General features: G+C 44.3%; 1 long non-coding RNA gene across 1 annotated transcript in view; it reads left to right on the top strand.

Moving 5' to 3' along the window:
* Positions 1–19,957, top strand: part of LOC128842740 (uncharacterized) — a 62,173-nt gene extending 42,216 nt beyond the window's left edge. Inside the window, exon 2 of the long non-coding RNA XR_008446105.1 lies at positions 13,884–19,957. This is a non-coding gene — a long non-coding RNA (uncharacterized LOC128842740). The remainder of the gene's footprint in view (positions 1–13,883) is intronic.
* The last annotated feature ends 870 nt before the right edge of the window (positions 19,958–20,827 follow it).

Here is a 20,827-nt window from a genome sequence, read left to right on the forward strand (position 1 = left end):
TAGAGGTTCTTATGGATGTCAGCAAAGTTCAGTTTGATGTGTGTCTGCAAGGTAAGCTAAGAGCGCCAATCTCAGGTCAGACTTCCAGAAGACAGGGCATGTACCCCTAACTCAGGGGTCGGCAACCTTTCAGAAGTCTATAATATATAACTAAACTACTGTTGTATGTAAAGTAAATAAGGTTTTTAAAATGTTTAAGAAGCATCATTTAAAATTAAATTAAAATGCAGAGCCCCTCCCGGACCGGTGGCCAAGACCCGGGCAGTGTGAGTGCCACTGAAAATCAGCTCACATGCTGCCTTTGGCATGCGTGCCATAGGTTGCCTACCCTGCCCTAACAGGTGGTATAGTTTTTATCATAAGATTTCACCAAGCCAGCAACAAATGTGTGCTTCCAAAATAGTATACTAGTTATTCTGAAGCCACAGACAGGTTACCTCCATCCTGCCTACCCACCTCCCTGCCCTGCCCTATCCCTCTTCAGGGACCCTTCTCACAAACACCTATTGAGACAAGAAGTACATCACCGTCTACAATTAGGGGCCGTGGAACAAGTTCCAACACAACACAGAGGGAAGGAATTTTATTCCCATTATTTCCTGACTCAAAAGAAAAACAGATGGAGACCCATTCTGAATTTCAGAAAACTCAACAAATTTGTCCATACCCACAGATTCAAAATGGTCACACTGAACTCTATCATCCCTGCGCTGGAAGAGGGGGACTGGTTCTCAGCCCTCAACCTACAGGATGTGTATTTTCACGTTACCATCGATCCCACTCACTGACAATTTCTACGATTCATAGTGGGACAAGATCACTTCCAAAACAGAATACTTCCATTCAGACTGTCGACGGCACCACAAGTCTTTACCAAAACCCTAGTGATGGTAGCTGCTCATTTGCGCAGACAGGAAATATTGATATTCCCATACTTAGATGATTGCCTGCTAAAAGGTCTTACCCTGAACGAAAAATTACGCATTACTCGACAAACCATTTCTTTTTTTCACTTCCTAGGGCTACAAATCAACAAAAAAAAATCTACCCTAACGCCAGTACAACAATTGGACTTCATAGGAGCACACCTGGACTCAGTGTAGGCCAATGCATCACTGCTGATGCCCTGATTCACAGCAATGACCTCCCTCATATTGGTGGTCTCAGACAGCCCAGGGGTGTCTGCACGCACCTGCCTACAAGTCTTGGGACATATGGCGGCCACCACTTTCATTGTAAAACATGCCAGACTACACTTGTGCTGCCTTCGAGGTTGGCTGAGCTCAGTATATATTCCATGAAAGCACAGCCTAAACAAAGACTCACACCGACCCCAGAGGTTCTACATGCACTACAATACTGGACAAACCCAATAAATGTTTGCTCAGGCATCCCATTTCAACAGGATCCACCATCCATACAAATCACAACAGATACCTCACTGATCGGATAAGGAGCTCACCTAAACCAACATACATACAACCCAAGGCAAGTGGTCCCCCAGGGAAACACATTTACACATCAACCTGCTCAAATTACGCACGATCCACAACGCATGCCTGCATTTCCTCCCTATTATACGAGGCAAAACAATAAGGGTCCTGATGGACAACATTGTGTGTATGTTCTATATAAATCGACAGGGTGGAGCATGTTCCCATTCCTTATACACAGAGGCCTTAAAACTATGGAACTGGTGCATAAAACACAACATCACTATTACAGCAGCATACTTTCTGGGTCGATTGAACATGATGGCAGACACATTCAGCAAATGGTTTTCCCAAGAGCATGAATGGGAAATGAACAATTAAATAATTTCACATATGGGGATCCCCACACATAGACCTGTTCGCGACATTAGTAAACAAGAAATGCCCAAAATTTTGCTCAGGAGCGGGACTAGGAGCACAATTCCTGGGGGAACGCTCTTCTTCTATACACATTTCCACCGATACCTCTAATTTCCAGATTAATATACAAAATACGAACTGACATGACTCATAGTATTGACATGACCCAGACAGACTTGGTTCCCTTACCTGATGCGCATGGCAATCTGCACACCATTCACTCTCCCTTGCCCAGGGAATCTTCCCTCTCAGGACGATGGTCAAGTCCTCCATCCGGACCTGGAGAAACTTCATCTGAAGGCATGGCTCCTTCATGGCTCCACCACGATGAACTAACCTGCTCAGAACGAGTAAAACACTTGTTAATAAACAGCAGGAAACACAACACACATACCACTTACCTCCAAAAATGGAAATGATTCTTCCTGTGCTGCCAGAACAATCAAATATCTGCAAGCCAGGTACCGCTTCTACTAATCCTGGAATATTTATTATCCCTAAAGAACTCAGGGCTTGCTATGAGCTCGCTTAGAGTTCATCTCGCTGCCATCATGGCCTTCCATCAACAGGTAGATGGGATCTCAATATTCACTCACCCAGTACCTGGACATCCGAGAACCCACACCAGCATGGGACTTAATCTCGTTCTCAGAAGTCTAAACAGAGCCCCATTCGAACCCTTAGCCACATGCTCATTACTTCACTTATCTATGAAAGTGGCATTCTTGGTCGCCATTACATCGGTGTAAAGAGTCGGTAAGATGGGGCTCTCACGGCTCATCCCCCTTACACAATATTCTGCAAAGATAAAGTGACATTTAGAACACATCCTAAGTTTATGCCCAAAATATTGTCTTCGTTCCACCTCAACCAACCTATTCACTTACCTACATTTCATCCAAAACCACACACTAACGCTCAAGACGTGACCCTGCACACATTGGATTTGTGCTGTGCCTTAGCATTTTATCTGGACAGAACAAAACCCTTCTGAAAATCACCTTAACTTTTTGTGTCAACAACAGAATGATCAAAGGGCTCTGCCATATCTACGCAAAGATTATCTAAATGGATATCCAGCTGTAACCATATGTGCTATTCACTACACAACACTGAAGCCCCTCCAGGCATCATAACCCACTCAACAAGAGCTTTATCTACCTCCATAGCATTCCTACACAATGTGCCCATCCTAGACCTCTGCCGGGCAGCCACCTGGGCCTCTGAACACACATTCACAAACCACTATGCAATTATTCTTGGTTCAAGCTCAGACACAAGACTAGGCCTCACTATACTAGCCTCAACAACGAACTCAACTCCGAAGTCCCTTCCATCCTCATGAGGGCTCTGCTCTACATTCACCTGAAGTGGAGCACCCACAGGGACTGCACTCAAAGAAGAAGAGAAGGTTACTCACCTTGTGCAGTAACTGAGGTTCTTTGAGATGTGTGTCCCTGTGGGTGCTCCACTACACACACTACACACACTCCTCCCCTCTACTTCAGAGTCCGCAGTAAGGACTCTACGTTAAGGGTCAGGCCGCGCGAGTGCTAGATGAAGCGCCAACGGCACCACGAGACAGCTACTGTGCACATGCGTCCCAACCAGGCACTGCTACCAAAAATCTCAGATTGGTGGCACCGGGAAGCACGACACCTGAAGTGGAGCACTCACAGGGACACACATCTCAAAGAACCTCAGTTACTGCACAAGGGAAGTAACCTTCTCTTTCTTCTTCTAGAGAGCAGATTGCTGTGGTTACCAAGGAGAAACAGAGTAGTGGTCAGGGACAGGACAATTGCTTTGCTGGGTCCGAGACAGTTCATTGGGAGCTCCCCCATAAGTCTACCTTCTGCTTTGGTAGAGGAGGATACACCTAACAGTGAAATGGTAGATTCAAGTTAGATCTACCCAGAGATCTGTATATCTCCTCTTTGCTACTGACATTCCATTCTGTAAATCATATTTGTTAGTTAACAAGAAGCTCTTCCTTTTATTTCAGGCATTGGTGTTTGTTTATTTTTTCACTGACTTGTTTACACATTTATGGGTCCAAAATTATGAGTTCTGGTGGAAAATATACCGAAGTGACTGAAGATTCTAAGTCCTATTGTAAATAACTCAGTCTCCTAAGCACCTACATCACTTTGGAAAATGGAACTTAGACTCCTCAATCACTTAGGAACTTTTGAAAATGTTACCTTTCATCTCCTCACGGTATTTTTGCTCTTGGTAGTGTAGGGCAAATGGAAAAAGAAGACCAACTCTCATATCATTTCCGTCTCATAAAAGGTGCAGGGGAAAATCTCATGAAAAACAAACACAAGAACTCCAGATATCCAGGTCTTCCCAAATGGTTACTCTTGTGAGAAATCCAAATGCACCTAATTAACAGCTGCTGTAGAACCAGGAGGGGACGTTCACACCTGGGTTTTTTGGTCTTCTAAAATGGTGGCTATGATTGGGCTTTTGTTTTTATTTCAGCAAAGGGTTGGTGAATTTAATAAAACAAGTGATATATTGAAATGTGAATCCAGGGAATATTCTACACCAAATGACAGAATTTTTTTAAATTAGAACACATTTGGTGACTAAACTACTTGATAGTTTGTTGTTAACTTTGTCCTATCAGTTTTTAATTTGAAATTGCTGTGATGTCTATTGATTAGTTTCATCTGAAGCACAAGCATCTGTTACAAAATATTGACTTTTGTATCACCTTTTAGCCAAGTAGGTTAATTGAATGGTGCTTGGGGAAATTATTTCAGACACCGTCTCTGGCTAATATTTATCTTCAGATAGCTAATGGAATTGTTTGACATTTAGCCAAGTTATTTGCTAAAAATAAAGCCCTAGAGATGAAGTTGCGTAACTGAGGTAGTATTAGTTACCAGTTATATTTTCAGCATGCTTTATCCTCCAGTTTATCTTGACTAAAGGAAAAAAAAACAGATTCTGCTCCCACTAAAGTTAACAGTTTTGCCATTGACTTTATGGTTCAGGTCCTGTTGTTTTTGAGAAATGTATTTCACTAGTGTGGTTCTGATGGGTAGTACACAATACTGCCCTACCATACAAGAGACTTGGTTTTACTTACAATAGTATCTCGCTGTAATGCAGCTGTACAAAATATTCAGAACAAATCTTTTCTTCTGATTGTGGGTTTCAGTACAAACTTGAACCCCAGCTCGACTTCTCCATTAGAGTTGGGCAGAAGTTGAGGGATAGATTCATTGCTGTGCTATGACTCAAAAGGCCATAGGACAGTATAAGCAGCAGCCCTGGGTGCAAGGGGCATTCTGTGGTGGGGTAGACTTGGGGTGGGACAGTCCATTGGGAGGAGACATCAGGGACAGGAGGAGGCATGAGTGGGGCAACCAGCACTCCCTGCAATAGCCGACATTAGTCCCCAACAGGGACTCAAATTAAGGCAGTCCAATACACCAGCCCCCACAGCTCCTAAATAAGGGCATGGCTACACTTGCGGATGTAGAGCGCCGGGAGTTAAACCAGCCTTCGGAGACAGCAGCAGGGAAAGCGCTGCTGTGTGTTCACACTATGCTCCTTGTGACTGTGGAGCATGTCCCACATTAGCAGCTCTTGCAACGCCACAGAGAGCAATGCATTGTGGGAGCTATCCCAGTGTGCAAGTGGCTGCAGCGTGCTTTGGAAAGGGTTTGCAAAGCATGGGGGGCAGAGTGTCAGCATGCTATCTTGTAAGTTCAGACAGCAGCAGGGGAAAGGGGGAAACCCTCACACACACACACACACACCTCTGCAGCAGGAGCATTCCACAGTAATGGTTTGCTTTGTGTCCCGGAACAGATAAGCATGCGGGCTGTCAGAAACGGAGCTTTGAAAGGGGATATCTGCATGCCTGCAGCCATGTTCAAAACAATGCCGAGAGTGACCACTTGACTTCAGGGGATAATGGGACATTTCTGGAGGCCAATCACAGCGCAGTAATGCAACACGTTGTCCACACTGACACCCCAGTGTTCCAGCCGGGGCACAGCAAGCTCTATGCTTCTTGTGGAGGTGGATTACCAGGAGCGCTCCAGCTGCAGAGTCCAGGTGCTCTAAGTGCCTTGCCAGTGTGGATACCTCAGGAGTTATGGCACCTAGGGCTGATTTAATGCGCTCTAACTTGCAAGTGTAGCCAAGGGCTAAGAGAGGCTCATGTGAAAAACCAGACCTCTGTGCAGGGATGAATCTGCCCTAGACCAGAGTTTTGGTTTGGATCCTTCTCTAGCAAAGCTGAACAGGGCCAAAGAAGTGCAAAGTCTTATTATTTAGGTAAACATCCACCAGTAGTGATTTACTTCATTGATATCAATAAGCTATAAATGAAATGTAGAAGTCAAGTTTACTTAATGTAAATCAGTAAACTACTGGGATAAGTAAAGCAGGCTGCAAAGTGCAATATGATGTGCTTCTCTTTCCATATAATTTAACAAGTAGCTCAATAGATAAAAATAGATGTACTGGCTTTGCCAATACAATTTGTTTTTCAATCAATATATCATAATCTATGTAATGAGTGAGCATAAAGCAGATTGCATTTTATACTCCTGAAACAATTTAGGTTGTTTATCCTCATAGAGAGAACCTGCATTAAAATTCCACCATCTCCCATGATGGAGATTGTTAATGTACGTTAAACTGAACTGCGGAGTGAATTGTATAAAGTAGGTTACATTGCTGAGATACATTTCTTTAAGAATCTTTGCTACCCATGCTCCCAAAATGTATATTTTTAATGAAAAACACAGCTTGAGTCTCCCCTCCCTCAAACCAGATTTACAATAATGCAGGGGTAGGCAACCTACGGCATGCGTGCCAAAGGCGGCACACGAGCTGATTTTCAGTGGCACTCACACTGCCCGGGTCCTGCCCACCAGTCCGGGGGGCTCTGCATTTTAATTTAATTTTAAATGAAGCTTCTTAAACATTTTAAAAACCTTATTTACTTTACATACAACAATAGTTTAGTTATATATTATAGACTTATAGAAAGAGACCTTCTAAAAATGTTAAAATGTATTACTGGCACGCAAAACTTTAAATCAGAGTGAATAAATGAAGACGTGGCACACCACTTCTGAAAGGCTGCCGATCCCTGCAATAGTGCAATCCCATTGCCTTCATTAGAATTACTCCTTATTTACAGGTGTGTGAGTGAGATCAAAATCAGGCCAACGTGTTTGGCATTAAGAAAAGACACACAGGTTCTGAATGTGCTCTGTGATCAGGATATTGTTTAAGTCAAGAGGCCTGCATGAGCAGAACATGCCCATGAAGCATCAAATTCTGCCCTCATTATATCTGTGCTACCCCATTAAAATTGCAGGATTGCACAGGTGTAACTGCAGGGAGAATTTGGCTTCAAGGCATTAAAAGACACTGTCAAGACAGATTTTACGCTGGCTAGGGCTGATCAAAAAATTTCCTTCAAAACTGGTTTTCAAAGGAAAATTGGGGTTTCAACTAAATTAAAATATTCACAAATTCTGTAGGCTTTCCACAGCAATTTTTGATTTTTTTGTTTGTTTGTTTTTGTTTTGTTTTTGTTAAAAAAACAAGTGCCCCCAATTGAAAATTTTGGAGTTTTGACTAAAACAGCTGAAAACTGCCCACAAATATTTGTTACAGGGTGGCTGGACCCTGTAAGTGAAGCAGGTCCAATGCCCCTGTACCAGACCAGGTGCTCCCATTTGGCCAATTCAGAAGTCAGGGCAGCACCCAGGGAAGGGAAGGGGCTATAAAAGGTCAGGGAGTGACACAAAGAGTGAGTGAGTCAGTCCTGGTAAAAGATTTAAGAGGTGGTTGGGTTTTGGGAGAGCTGTGACTCTCTCTCTCTCTCTCTCTCTCTCTCTCTCTCTCTCTCTCTCTCTCTCTCCCCTGGGGCGAGGGAAGAGTTGGTTTTGTATGTTTTGGACCTGGGAGAAGGCTGAAGGCAGGAAAGTGGAAAAAGAAGTTTGCAAGCTGGTGTCCCCAAGCTAGAGAGGAATGAAGTCATGAGGAGAGATAGAGGGAGTTTTCTGCTGGCTCTCTAAACCAGAGAGCTGGGAAGGGCTGAAGGTACTGGAGTAGTGGAAAAGCTTACCTGTTGATATCTCCAGGCCTGGTCAGGTAGATCCAGAGGAACTGTAAGAGGGTGAGGAATGCTCTGAGCAGAGAGGCTGTGAGGGTTCCTGCTGGAAAGTGAGGGGTTGTACTCCAGTTGGAAAGGCTGGGTTGCCTGTCCTGGTACCAAGACAAGAGATGGCTGTGCTAGAGGGCTGGGATAAGGTAAAGGACATAAGTGCTGTGTTTTGCATGTACTGTAAGGACTGTGCTTGGGAGAATCTGGATTACGGTGTTGGGATTTAGTGTTTATGTACATGGAGCTTCTATAATAAATGAACCCCAGAAGGGTTATAGTTATAGTTGGGAAGATGCTTTGGACTATTTCTGAGGACTCAGAAGGAAACTGAGCGTGGGTACTTGCAGCAGGCCAGGACACTGTATGATAGTCTCCTGGGTGGGGCTGCCCTTCTTACAACTTGCTTTCCTTTTTAACAAAAACAATTGTTTTGTTTTTTAATTAGAATTGCTAGCAGAAAAAAAACACACCTTTGCACAATTTGGCCCAATGGTGAACAAGGGTTTTCAGGAACAGGCCCCCAGCTAAAGAGCCACAAAACTGTATTAAATTTAGAAGACTTCTTAGTTTTCTTTGACAAGGAGCTAGTTCATTTTTCAGCTTTAGGAAGAACATTCTCAGCAGAAAGATAGAAAATGGAGGGGGAGGGGAGTGTTGAACAGGCTTTGCAAAAAGATGGCTTGATCCAAACTCTCCCCAGGGTTTTCATCTAAATCCAAACTTTGTATCTCAGGCTCTAATATTCCTGCCCTATTTTATTGCTAGCAGCTGATGTATCTTGTGCACATCAACTTTTGGTGTTTATGCCTTGGTAACTAGTTGTGTGGTAACTTGTAGCCTTTCATACCCCTCTCCAAAGGGGAAGTATCAACACATGGTAGATACGTCTCAGAAAGAAATTAGATTATGCTAATGAATTTTATTTTATACAATCCTTATCTCCCATGGAAATCCTAAATATTTCCCAATGAAAGAGTATTAAAAGCAAAGAGAAACCCAGCTAAAAGCACAAAAACATCAGAGTGGTGTGGAAAAAGCCTGAGAAAATATGTTTGAGCAACTATTGAGATAAATCAAACCGTAGATTCATATAACGCTACCACTGCAGCACGCCCACCTTTCAAAAGTCTGGTACTGCCAACCCCAAGTGTTCAAAACCAGTAAAGTCCTCCTCCCCCAAATCATTCTATTTTAAATAATTTACAGTTTGGGTTCTTATTTGCCTTGTGGTTTCTGTGCCTCTAGTGTTCATGTTTTCTCCATGACTGTGAGGGCTAAGAACTTTTTTTTCTTTAACAAAACCTGAGTTTCTCAGGTATTTCCATCAGAAGCTGGGGGCTCTAAGCAAAGACCACACACTGTGAAACCCACAATAAAATCATGAGTTGGCACACTGCAATCACATTTGGTCTAAGACTTGTCTACATGTACAGCAATGCAGCGACGCTGTTGCAGCATGTAGGGTGAAGAAGCTCTAAGCTGACGGGAGAGAGCTCTCCTGTCAACAAAGCGCTATTCACATCAGTGCTTCTGTCCGTGTAACTTATGTTGCTCGGGGGGTGGTTTATTCATGTCCCTCAGCAACATAAATTCTGCCGATGAAAGCTGTAGTGTAGACGTAGCCCAAGAGGAAGCTGGTTGATAGGGTGTTAGAAGCTTGAGGATGGATGTAGCATTCAGGCTCCTAGGGATTTGAAAGATAACGCTAAAACGAAGTATCTGTTACTCTATTTCTGCACTGGGGGACAGCGGGTAGAGGTGCCTTAAACGCACCTTTTACACTCCCTGATCTCTAGAGCCTGCCAGACCACTACTGTAAGTTATAGCAGGCTTAGGACTGCTGCTGTACCCTACATTCTGTATTCCCTGCTCTTCCATGAAGTGTGAAAAGCAGAGTGCTCCAGCCATGCCCCTCTCCCTTCATTTCCAAACCTCCCACCTCCTGCCTGGCCCTAGCTCCCACCCCTGTGCTCAGGATTTAAATTCTCAGAGATTATTTCCTGGAGCCCCTCCGCCCTCTCCATTTGAGGCTCTGGGCTTCAGCTGTGAGGCAGGGGGTCTCAGGACTTTAGCCCTGCAGGGGGCTGGGGTGTCTGAGGTGTTCAGCCCTGTAAAAGGCACTGGGGCTCCTGCGGGTTTGAAAATATTTACCAGAGTGGCTCTGGCTGAATTTAATCCCTGCCTGTGCTGAGGATCAGGAGTGGAGCTGGTTTTACCAGCCCTCTGCAGGCCAGAGGCTCCCAGAACTAGAGTTATTTCCCTGGGGGCTGTTTCTGCTTTTATGGCCTCTCTGTACTACCAGAGCAATGTAACATAGCCAGGAGGAGGCAATGGAGAATTGATCCCCCAAACTTTAAAAAAAAAAAATAATAATAATGGAGATATCCCATCTCCTAGAACTGGAAGGGACCTTGAAAGGTCATCAAGTCCAGCCCCCTGCCTTCACTAGCAGGACCAAGTACTGATTTTGCCCCAGATCCCCAAGTGGCCCTCTCAAGGATTGAACTCACAACCCTGGGTTTAGCAGGCCAGTGCTCAAACCACTGAGCTATCCCTCCCCCCTACATTTACATTTGATCCAGCTGTCTAAAGACAACCTGTGCAAAGAGGGAAGTAGAGAGCAGAGGGGACTTGTTCTTCCAACCTCAGTAAGAACTGAGCATTGCACAATTGAGTCAGAAGTGGGCAGGAAGACTGGCTGAACCAGTGCAGCTACACTGCTCATGGCTTCCTGACTAGAAACCATTATGGACAGTGCTGGTTTAGCTGGACATGACCTAAAGAAGACTGACCCAAGTGTTGCAAGCAGTGCTCGTAAAACATTCCAGACAGTGGCTGTGTGAGACGCAAGGCATATATAGGTATTGTGTTCTCAAGATGTTCCAGGCATAGTTTCTTCAAATGATTTAGTGTGGACAGGACATATTATTTATAATCATGTATATTATGTGCCAAGAAAAATTGGGTCCCCATTGGGCTAGGCACTGTACAAACAGAGAAATAGATGCTTACAATCTAAATAGGCAAGACAGATACAGGCTGGGGAAAGGGGTGGGAGACACAAGCAGAGTGAATAATGTGATGGTAGCCAACAGTATGTTAGTTGTAGGACTTTTTTGGAAGAAGAGTGGGGAGAGGCTTAGTTAGGAGGCGATCAGCTAAATGGAAAGAAAAGGTAAGGAGTGAGCGGGGCAAGGAAGAAAAGGGTAAGAGGTGGTGGAGTGAATCTGAGGAGAAGATACTGGGGATTGGTATTCAGTACCATTCAGTACAGGGCAGAGTAAGTCCCATCAGAACTGTAGAAAGTTCTCTGAATGTCCAAAGGTCCTTGCTTTGGTTGCTTCTGCTCCTACCAGAGTTGAGACTGAAGGCCCAATCCTGCAAAATGATCTGCATGGCACCCAGTTGAAGCCGTGGTCTCCCCGCATAGATCATTTTGCAGATCTTCTGAGCATAATCTGAGTTGAGACTTCAACCTAAAATCCTGAGGCAAAACTGACAAGTGCTAAGCAGGACTACTTGATATGACTTTGTATGGTGGGCCTAAGAGACAGATGGCAGGCTCCTCTATATACCCCCCCCTCGTATTTATATTTAGGTCAGAAACTTGTTGCAGTTAAACAGCATGGTGTGAATTGCAGTGCACATGCATTTGCTTTGCATGGGATTTATTTGTACAGGGCCATATTTTCAGATGTGCCCTAAACCCAATTACCACTATAACACTTTGACCTGAGCTGGTTTGAAAATGTGGGTGCCGAGCAATAGATGACATCTGAAGAATAACTCTCACTCAATCTCAGTATGTCTGAATTAATCTATGGATATGTCTACACTGGAGTAAAAGACCAGTGGCATGGCCATGGCTGGCCCAGGTTAGCTGACTCGTGCTCTGTCTCCAGAGATAAAAATTGCTGTGTAGATCAGGGATAGGCAACCTTTTCATGTGGCCCATCAGGGAAATCCGCTGGCAGGCCGGGACGATTTGTTTATCTGCAGCATCTGCAGGTTCAGCTGATCGCAGCTCCCATTGGCCGCGGTTCACTGTTCCAGGCCAATGGGGGCTATGGGAAACGGCAGCCAGCACATCCCTTGGTGCTCAGCCCAGGCCACTTCCTGCAGCCCCCATTGGCCTGGAACGGCGAACCGCGGCCAATGGGAGCTGCGATTGGGTGAACCTGCGGACGCTGCAGGTAAACAAACCGTCCCAGCCTGCCACCGGATTTCCCTGATGGGCCGCATGCCAAAGGTTGCCAATCCCTGGTGTAGACACTAGGGCTGGAACCTGGGCTCTGGGACCTTCCTCCTTGCAGGGTCCCAAATCCTGGGCTGCAGCCTAAGCCCGTGTCTACACAGCAATTTTACAGCTCTGTGAACCCAAGTTAGCTGACCCAGACCAGCCATGGGTGTTCAGTTGCTGGCTAGATGTACCCTATGTGGCTTACTGAGTAGGTTTTTTCTGTCAATTCAATACACAGTAAGTACTGCTTCTCTTTAAAAAACAAGAGGGATGTTTATCAGGATAAAAGTCCTTACATTCCGGCAGGTCTGGCATGAGAGGAATTTGAGGTGGAGCAGTGCAGAGTTCAAAGTCCCTGGGATTATAACAAAAAACTCAGGGTCTGCATTTGAAAGATCCTGCCTGGGTCTATCCGGGGTAATATGCCTTTTTTGTTGAGAAGGAGTTCCCAACAGCAGTTCTTTAAAATCCTTGGGGCATGATTAATCCAAACACTGTCTGAAATGCCTTTAGCAACTGTCTTGTATTCACTGTCAAGGCTTTTTACAGACAGCCTATCCCCAACCTACCTGTTAGCTCACATTCACTATTGAGCTGTTGACACTCGCCTCCGAGTGGCCTATGATGCCAGCTTTCATCACCCAATTATTAAATTTTCAAACAAGCACCTTCCTGCTGTCTCCTGTGCTGCCCCTCACAGCTGAGAGGCACTCCCTGGGATGCCTCCAATGGTTAGGCTGTTGGTGTGCTGAGACCACTGGCTATCATGCTGACCAATAATGTCTCATTGTTTCCTTGTATTCTCCAGGCTGTCTATATCCATCTGTGATCTCTGATTTTATACTTAGATTATAGGCTATTTGGGGCAGGGAGCATCTTTGCTGTTCTGTGTTTGTGCAGTGCTTAGCACAATGGCATCCTGGTCCACGACTGACGCTCCTAGGCACTACTGCACTACAAATGAATAATGTAATCTTGTCTAGTGGGCAGTAACATAGGCCATAGCCTGAGAGGTGCTGAGCACGTGCTGAGCCCCTGAAGCTCCCATTGAAATCAGCAGGTTGGATTCTGGGGTCTTTACTCAGTCCTTGCTCATGCAAAACTCTCAAGTAAAAGCTGAATAAGGATTTGGCCCAGTAGGAACTGTGAATGACCAGCACTCTGAATTTGGCTCTCTGAAATTGCTAAACCTGGCTTATGACCCAATCCTACAGACATCTACAAGTATGAATAACTTACTCATGCAAGCACTCCCATTAACTTTAAGAGCACTGTGTCTCGCAAAAAACATTCAGCATCTTACAGGAGAATGACTACAACCTCCACACTGCATACGTGGCTGTAAACATGTTGCATTACAAGCTATAAGGTTGGAGTTTGATGTCTCACAATGTATTATTTCCCAGCTAAATGTCTGTGAATCATTGACCTTGGCAGAATCCTTCCTGTCAGCATTAACACACCTGTTTAATCTGTGTACTGTAATTAGACTTTATTAGCAAGCGTGCCATGCAAATTAAAAGCTGATGCTTGTTACCTTAATTTAGGGGAGGAAGACTCCCAACTTCGGAATCCTGAAGAATTGTGGACACTGTTAAGTCTGGCAAGCCTAAAAATAAGGGACTTTGTTTTAAATTCACAGGAACAGGACATGAACCGGCCTTCCACACTGCCCACCTGATTGTTTTCTGTGAGGAGTCCAGCTACCAATATCTACAAGTGTCCTGCCCTTTGCTGCCTCCCGGGTTTGCTGTTCATTGTTTTGGCATCCATGCAACTGGCATTTGAACTATACTGTAGCCCTCAGGGGAAGAAGTGACAGATTTTTTTTAGGATCAGCAGCTCTTTTTAAAAGAGAAATTGCTATTTCTTTTGTTAGAAGAGGTTAAATTGTGAAACTGTCAATTTTGATTGTGTGGCTTTAAATAATTGAGTATTATATATAACAAGATCTGATCCCGCAAATCCATACTAGTGTGAGTAGTTATTAGTCCAGTGGGATCATTTGCAAGACTAAGGATTACTCTTGGGAGTAAGAGTCCAGTCCTACCCCACTAAAGGCAGTGTAAAAAATTCACAGTGACGTAAACTGTACAGGACTTGGGGAGAGAAAGCACAGGTTTATAGCTGCTTGATATTTGAGTTACCACTGTTAGGTCCAAGGAAAATGGAGTATAGAACAGGTTGTTTGGCCAGCTTAGCCAAAGTTAGGCTAACTGTAGTTGCTGGGCCATTCCTGTCTCTCTGTGAAACATGAGGACATGCTTGCTTGGACTACAAAGAATGAGATAAAGGGCGGGGGACTGTATTCTTGAACCAAATGTACTAGGAACAGTTTGTTTGGACATATGGAGACTTGCAGTCCCCACTCCCTGTTTCTGTTCTTAACTCCCTCCTTTCTCTTAGTTTCTAGTGCATGACGAAAAGCTGATAAGAAGCTGCTAAGGCATCATGAACTGTTTGTACTGTCAAAGAACATAGATATGCATGAATATTAGAAGCTTTTAACTAGTAAAGGGGGGGATTGGGTTGCTTTAACTATGACGTGACGGAACTGTCTATATAATCTCACTAGTTATTGTAATCGTGGCTGGTTCTCTCAGGAGACGGGCCGCTCTCTATTGTTGTGTGCACTCTTCAATAAAGAGCTTGTATTGGACCTTGCTGGTGTTGCCTGTCTCTCACTCTGCGGTCAGACAACGAACCTTGCCGTCTGGGTTAAAAAGTCCCCGACAAATTTGGCGACTCCGCCGGGACTCGTCTGACTCTCCGGTGCGGGATCAGACTCCGAAGCAACGCAGCGCGCATCCTCTGGCTTCAAGGAGCCTTGCCCGGTAACCTGATCCCTGCATCGGCGATAAGGCGAGTTCTGTGAACCAGCTGAAGCCCGTAGAAACCCAGCAATGTCCACCTACCCGTTGAGTAGGATCCAGGTCTTCAGGGTTCGAGTCCCTGGGGAGGTCAGGTCTTCGGGGTTCGAGTCCCTGAATAAGGTAAGCGATCGCCATAAAGGGGTTAGAGTCCCCGGGAAAGGGGTTAGAGTCCCCGAGAGAGGGGTTAGAGTCCCCGAGAGAGGGGTTAGAGTCCCCAGAGTAGGGTTAGAGTCCCTACAGGCTAAATGGGACAAGTCGGCAGTAAATGCCCGGGGGACGCCCCGTTGTCTCTGGTACTTAGAAATTGGAAGGAAATCTCTAGAACAACCGGTTTGACTAAATCTAAATGAGAAACTTATGCCAAATTCAATGGCCTTCCTTTACTACTCATTTGTCCCCGACTAAAGACTGGCCAAGGTGCGGAACCTTTTCTGTTGACAGGATGGATTCCCTCAGGAATATCCTGGTTGATCTTAGACCGGGACAAATGGATTATTTATTTGTATGGTATAACTATAAACCAAAAAAAAAAAACTGCTTTCGGCCCCAGCTGGCTGTGAAAAAAATATAGACAGAGGCAAACCAAAGGCAATACAAGTTACAGTGCTGAGATTACATTTGCAAAGCTTAACTGTCCAGTGAGATACAACAGTCTGCCTTTGAGACCCTGGAGCTGGTGTGGTTTGGGGACGCTGAAGAAGCCCCAGGCAGCCGGCCTGGACTGGAATCTCTGAAAGAGACCCCAAGGTGTAAAAGAACAGCCCTCCCAAGAGTGAGAAGTTAACTCTATAGTTGCTAGAGGGAATTAAGCAGTGAAACTTAGTAAGAATTTCTGTAAGTAATCCAGGCAAGAAGTTATTTAAGTGAAATTATTCAACTATGAATACGTTAGTCTAATTTGCTAAAGAACACTCCTTCTGTGTACAATCTGTATTTTATAAGTTTAAGATAAATTGGTATTGTTTAAAGTTGCAAAAACCGAGAATACTTTTGCCAGGCACAGGAAACTAGTGTTGTTTAAGGTATTTAGCATTTAATCCTTAAGGTGACTTAATGCTACAAAATTTAAAATGTTTTAAATAAAGACCAAAAGTTGTGGCTGCAGCAGGGTAGTCAAAGCCAGAAGAATATAAAATTTAAATTTGTTTTTGGGTAACAAAATAGCAGATAAAAGATCTGGTAAAGAGAGAGAAGGACAGTGCCCCTGGCTCTGTGTGGTCGAGCTGTCACTTTGCTGTGAGTGCATAGAGATTTTGTAAGCATAAAAGAAACAGTTACACCTTGAGTAAAAATTGATGTGGCTAGCATTGTGAAAATTGAATTGTGGAGAGGATGTGCATTTTCCCCAGAACATGTGCAGTGTATATTGTAGCAAAAGTAAAAAAAATGCAAACTTGCCAATATAGGTTGTGTTGTCTTTTTCAGATCACTGTGTGTTTAAAAGCAGAAGTTAAAAGTAAAAGGCAATCAAAAGTCTAAAAAAGTTAATTGTGTCCTTTTTTAAAGTAAAAATCTTTAAGCTGTAGATAGCTTTGGATCTAGAAGCAAGCTAAAAAGCATCTGTATTAATGCAATTTTCTAACTAATAAGGTAGAAGCCACTGAAACCTGGGCTGCCTATGAAACAAATACAAAGAAATATGGAGTAATTCCTCTGTTTTGCCTAAAATCAACAAGAGTATGTGTATATAAAAGAAATATTTTAAGTAATTAATGTCTTTCAAATCATCAGAGAAAACGGATGCCAGCTGAACAGCATTCAATGTACCATGCATTTACTAGTACAACAGAAATTATTTTTGTGTTCTATGTCCTGTCTTGTGAAGTTTGTCTAGTGGCCAGAATTGTTGTGTTTAATATTTTCATAAGACAGTCGAGTTCAAAATTAAATAAAAAAGTTAAATAAAAAAGCAGATACTTGTTTTATTCAACTTAGAATACAAAGTGTTTAAATAAATAAAAAAAAAATGTAATATACTAAAGTCTAATACATTTGCTTAAGTAAAAAAAAAAGGCTTCATTAGTCAAATCTTTTAATTAAAAAAATGTTGTTAAAATTTGCATATCAACAGTCTTTGAAAGCAAAGACATGGAAGGTTAACCCACTCCCCATATTGCCCATGGGATCCTTCTGGCTACCTCAGATTTCTAGCCAGAGGGCTAAAGAGGAAGGAAAGCTATTGGACACAAGAGGTTGTACCGAGTGGACTCCTCAAAGGTGGGTGTGCTTGTCCTGGTTTGTTGCTCCAAAGCTCTGTATAAAAGTTATTTTACTAGAAGAGTGTATATGGCATACATTGAATAATAAGACTAATGTACTGTATAATAGCAATGTGTATGTGTTCATTGTTGAAAAAAAGTGTATAAGTAAAAAGTAAAAGTTTCCTTTGTAAGTTAAAAGAAGCCAAGAAAAAAAAAAAAAAAAAAAAACAGAACAAGTTAACTGGAAAAAAAAAATAGCTAGCAAGCTCAGTCTAAAGATAAGATGCTGGCCCATCCAAGGGCACTGCCCACAGCTAAGACTTGGCTGACAGTCAAGAAAAAGGGGGGCCTGAATGTGCCCAAGCAGCTGGAAAATCTGCAAAACACTGCCAGGCATTAATGAAATGTGTTAGGTTTTTCTCACAAGTAAAGAAGTGCTACCTAAAGACCATAGCAGCCCTGCCATTCATTGAAACCAAGAGACTGAGTCTACGTAAAGTCCATCAACGAAAGACTGCTTTGACTCCATGCTAAAAAGGCCCTTTCCAAGTGCTGTTAACCACCGACACCACTGTGAAGTGCCAAGGACTGACTGCCTAGACCCATGTTTCTCACTGCAAAAAGACCCCTCCACCTCGAGAGGACTCTCCGACTAATGATCAGCCTATTCCTCCTTCTAACTCTGCTGTGCCTTCTGGACAGCAGAAAAAAAAAAAAAAAGACAAAGTAAAGTGCTAGTAACCTCTCCCTTGTCCACTGACAGACCTACTGTGCCTTTGGATTTTTTCCTAAAAGAAGCAAAACCCATTACAGAGTGATGTGCTAGTAACCTCTCCCCTGTATGATGCTGAACCATGACTGTTTCAAAAAAAAAAAAAAAGAACACTTGCTCCATTGAAACCACCAAAGTCCAGGAATTCCTGATTACAAAAAAAAAATTAAGAACTAACCCTAGTAAAGAAACAAAAAATTACACACTGGCAGGAAGAAACTTGTGGGACCCATGCTTGGAAATGTAGTTTTGATTAAATTTTGAGGTTTATTCTACAGGCTGCGTCCTGTGTTTTGAATAAGTCCTTCAGCATGTATTGCCCTCCCTAATTAGATTTTAAATGCAAAAAAGGCTGCTATTAGATTAGCACAATAAAAAGTTTGGGTTATTTCCTCTAGAAAAAAGAGAGACTTGACCGGATCCCTATAGGATAGGGCCAATAGTACAGCAGCAGTTTAAAATATTTTAAAAACCAAAAGCATAATAAGAAATTAAGGCAACTAAAGAAGGCCACAAGCCTTATTTGTGGAGCACAGCTAACCCAAGTACAGGCTAGAATTAGTAAGTTACATGTTATCTCCGCCCTTAGTACTATGACCCAAAAGTTGCTAATAAAGATGGTATTGAATATCACTGAGGCTAAGAAGGCATTGCAGTGGGATCTAGCATGTTCAGGCTTGGCCCACTGCCCTTACAGACACATCAGAAGTACCATCTGATCTGTGGCCATGGAGAAATACTTAGAGACTTTCCTAGTAGAAGTGCGGACATTCTCAATGCTCCTTCCAAGCATATGGACCGGTTAGAGAGGTGTGGGCTCCCACATACCGAATCCTGCCGAGTCCATGGGGAGGATGCATGTGAAATTGGGTAATTCACCGAGACAGCTGAGAAATTAGACTAACGCCGATGCCCTGGTGGACTTGGCAACCGCACAGAGAAAACTAAGGCAGATGGTTCTCCAGAACCACTTGGCTCTAGATATTTTACTGGCCTCTCAAAAAAGAACATGTGCATTAATTGGACAAGAATGCTGTGTGTATGTCCCAGATGTTTATAATGCCACTTGGGAAAGAGCAAACCACCTTATAAAAGTAGCAAAAGACCACGAAGAGAAGCGAATTGAATCCTAGTAGAGTAACCTGTTCAATTGAATTCCAGATATAGGTGGTTGGCTCCATAATGTACTCCGAAGCGCCGTTGTAATTATATGCGGCTTACTGGCCTTGTATGTTATAATAAAAGTTGAACGTTGGATGGGCGCCAAGGTGTGTTCTGCCCAAAAGTAACCAACCCCAGTCTTTCTGCTCAGTAGTTGTCCCAGGAGTCCCTTCGAGGTACTCCAGGGACAAAGGGGGGACTGTTAGGTCCAAGGAAAATGGAGTATAGAACAGGTTGTTTGGCCAGCTTAGCCAAAGTTAGGCTAACTGTAGTTGCTGGGCCATTCCTGTCTCTCTGTGAAACATGAGGACATGCTTGCTTGGGCTACAAAGAATGAGATAAAGGGCGGGGGACTGTATTCTTGAACCAAATGTACTAGGAACAGTTTGTTTGGACATATGGAGACTTGCAGTCCCCACTCCCTGTTTCTGTTCTTAACTCCCTCCTTTCTCTTAGTTTCTAGTGCATGACGAAAAGCTGATAAGAAGCTGCTAAGGCATCATGAACTGTTTGTACTGTCAAAGAACATAGATATGCATGAATATTAGAAGCTTTTAACTAGTAAAGGGGGGGATTGGGTTGCTTTAACTATGACGTGACGGAACTGTCTATATAATCTCACTAGTTATTGTAATCGTGGCTGGTTCTCTCAGGAGACGGGCCGCTCTCTATTGTTGTGTGCACTCTTCAATAAAGAGCTTGTATTGGACCTTGCTGGTGTTGCCTGTCTCTCACTCTGCGGTCAGACAACGAACCTTGCCGTCTGGGTTAAAAAGTCCCCGACACCACCAAAGTCAAACCTCAATACAGGGTTTTATTTGGACTACAGACAAAGAGTATCTTCTGCTCAGCCCAAAATGGGAACTCCATCTGCTTCTAATGAAGGTGTAAGTATGCTCCAAAACTTAAGGGACAGCAAATGGAGGAATCCTGCGGAAAGCCTTCAATATAATATAAAGATGTTTCAAATGGAATCTTCTGTTTCATCTACTAGCAGGGCCGGCTGTAGGCACCAGCACTCCAAGCATGTGCTTGGGGCGGCACTTTCCAAGGGGTGGCACTCCGGCCCCTTTTTTTTTTTGCTTGGGGCGGCAAAAAGCCAGGAGCCGGCCCTGGTTGGAGCCCTGCCACTGGAGAGCCAGAGCATCGTCCCCTGGAGCCGAGCCCAGGCTGCGGCGGCGAGAGGGGATCCCGGAGTGTGTGAGGAGCCAGGGAGGGAGGGAAGCGGGGCCTGGGATGCAGGGAGGAAGGAGGTGTCCTGCTGCCGCCACCGCTGCTGCCACCGCTGCTGCTCTGAGTCTCCCCAGGGCGGCGCAGCGTTTCCCCACCCGAGTGGGCTGTGCAGGGCACTGCCGGGCTGTGCAGGGGGCGCGGATCCCGGCTTGCGCGCTGATGGGGTGAGTGGCTGGGCAGCCCGAGCTGCCAGGGAGCTGCCCCCTCCTGCCCCCGGACCCAGCCCGCTGCACACCTCCCCCGCCTCAGCCCTGCATTGCTTGCCCCGGACCCCCACAGTGCCAGGGGCGGGGAGAGGCAGAGCCCAGCTCCGAGTGGGGCAGCGGGGGATACTGCCTTGCTGGGG

This window comes from Malaclemys terrapin, chromosome 9 (genome assembly GCF_027887155.1).
Source record: "Malaclemys terrapin pileata isolate rMalTer1 chromosome 9, rMalTer1.hap1, whole genome shotgun sequence".
Taxonomy (NCBI): Eukaryota; Metazoa; Chordata; order Testudines; family Emydidae; genus Malaclemys; species Malaclemys terrapin.